This window comes from Melanotaenia boesemani, chromosome 19, assembly GCF_017639745.1.
Source record: "Melanotaenia boesemani isolate fMelBoe1 chromosome 19, fMelBoe1.pri, whole genome shotgun sequence".
Lineage (NCBI taxonomy): Eukaryota > Metazoa > Chordata > Actinopteri > Atheriniformes > Melanotaeniidae > Melanotaenia > Melanotaenia boesemani.
Genome location: NC_055700.1, coordinates 2,291,277 through 2,293,641, shown reverse-complemented (window position 1 = coordinate 2,293,641; position 2,365 = coordinate 2,291,277). Strand labels below are relative to the sequence as shown.

Genomic DNA, 2,365 nt, shown 5'->3' with positions numbered 1-2,365 from the left:
TCCTCCTTCCACGAAGAAGAACGCCAGCTTCCGGGGGCTGACCTCTGTTTGCTAACATGCTAACATGCTAACGTAACAGTTACAAAAACGGTTAAATTAACAGCTTAAACGGTTAAAACATTTCAAATAAGGAAATACATAGGGTATTTAATATTTAAGAATAATAAATTATTATTCAATAAACAAATAGGTGTCCTACTTTGGTTATAAACTGTTGTATTCAAATACAAATGTATTAAACACTGAAACAAAATAAAATAATTAAAAATATTTTTTATTCTGTGTAATGTAGTCTTTAATTAATCATTTCAATGTTATTTTCTAAGTAGCCTTTTTCTGTGTTTGAATTCAGTAAATAACCTCTAACTTGCATTTTCCATAATACTATATAAATGCATAAAATTAAAATATTTGGGGGAAATGTGGACATCTGTCTGCATGCCAGCAAGAAACAACCATCTCAACAGGTGAGTTCTGTCCAGCAGCTCCAGCATCATGAGCAGGTGGGCTCTTCTCAAAGGTCACAAGTTCACACGGTCATTAGCCAGATAAGGGGGTAGGAAAGGTGTCTTAAATGCTTTCCAAAGCAAGTTATTATACTCCACTCACATTACAATCGCTGCAAAACTCCAACATTACTATACACATAATGGCCCATTTTTACCTTTTACATACACGGTATTTTACAATAACACTATCTTCAAAATACATTTTCTGGAAATTAATCCACGAGGGGAATAATAAAATGCTTTATTACCAATATAAAATTAAACACATTGCATACTTTTTTATGTGTCTGCTGTTTATTCACACTAACAAACTGCAACAGCAAAGTCATACTAAAACTTATCATTTTAAACATGATCTTCTAAAGCCTCAAAAGTTAAAAACCTCCTTTTTGGTAAGAATTGTGACAAGAATCTCCTTGGTACGTGTCCTCCCTCCGAAACACCACTGCTGTGGGAGAAGCTGGTTTAGCAGTAATGTTTTAAATTACAACACTCCAATATTAAAAAACCACGTTCTAAAAAGAAAACCCCATGTAGACTGAAATGGCATTTAATGGAGCGCCTTAAGCCCTTAAATATAGGTTACTAATATTTGAATATATGGATTTATCTTCTTTCCGCCTCTCCTTTCTTATTCCGACTACAACTGTAAAATTAAGTCTACAAGTGACTTACTGCACAAAGCAAAAACATAACACCACGTTCACTTCACAAATTTATTTAAAAGAAAAAAAAATCAAAAACAAAAAATGATCTGCTGTGTGTGTAGTTTATGAGATGGTCTTCATTAGCAGAACCAGTTCTGGACGCACATCAGCATGAAGACCCTGAAAGAACAACAATATTTAGATACACTAAACTTATATTTGTGAGCAACATTTGTGAAAATAAAGGCCAAAACCCTCATTTGGATTCATTAATAATCTTCCCCGGACACATGAACGGGTCAGATGGGTAGTGATTGATATAATCATGGGGAAGGCAAAGCATCAGACAACAATACACAACAAAACCTAAACACGTACAGGCGTCAGCTCGGGTCTGTTCACAGGGATTCCTCCGTTAACCTGTCAAAGAAAAGTACATTTTTAAATCAAAGTTATCCAGAGCAAATGTTTAATAAAAATATAATGGTAAACAATTATAAATGTCCTAAGAAACCCGATAGATGTGCAGAAAACAGATGTTAGGATATTTTATCTTAGTTCAGCACGTGGAACTTTATTAATCACGTGCTTCAAATACAAGTGACAGGCATAGTGTACTGCAGCCAGTGCATAGATAATTACAGATTAACGCTAAAATGAAAAACACTTACATCTTAAGTAACGTTTACCAAATTAATGAACAAGTCTTCCACGTGCACAGAAGCTTCCGTAAGCTAAAGTTTCTAATCAAACCCTTTTTCTAACAAAAACCCTCTAGAAACTGAGTTAGCTCTTCTACTCATAACGTATCTGAAATACAAAAAGAATTAAGCTTTAAAATAAGGTTAATGTTTTTTTAAAAATCACAGTGTCTTTCTCAGAAATACCTCAGACCCGAAACGCTGCTGACCAACAACAACCGCTGCTCTCGCGCTGCCGTTTGTTCTATTTGTACTTTCTTTGCTGTACCGCCCCCTGCTGAGCGGGATGTCCTCGGATAGAGAAGATTGGGCATGCGCAATACTGGTTTCACAATTTGTAAAACCGCATTTTGGGTATTTTTTTTAAATTAATAATAAGCTTTAACGACTGTCAACAACTGTGTTTTGGGCAGTAAAACAATTTCTGTATTTTAGTTTTAGCTTCTGGTGATAATCTAAGAGGAATGTGAGGAGTCCAGACCAGCAGGGGGCGGTATAGCACATTTTA

The 2,365-nt window shown here is 35.1% G+C and overlaps 1 long non-coding RNA gene across 1 annotated transcript; it reads right to left on the bottom strand.

Moving 5' to 3' along the window:
- Positions 1 to 1,216: 1,216 nt before the first annotated feature.
- LOC121630187 lies at positions 1,217 to 2,093 on the bottom strand. Its single transcript, XR_006008485.1, has 3 exons — positions 1,828 to 2,093; positions 1,535 to 1,576; positions 1,217 to 1,336 (listed from the first exon to the last, which is right to left on the bottom strand). It is a non-coding gene; the product is annotated as an uncharacterized LOC121630187 (long non-coding RNA).
- Positions 2,094 to 2,365: the final 272 nt, after the last annotated feature.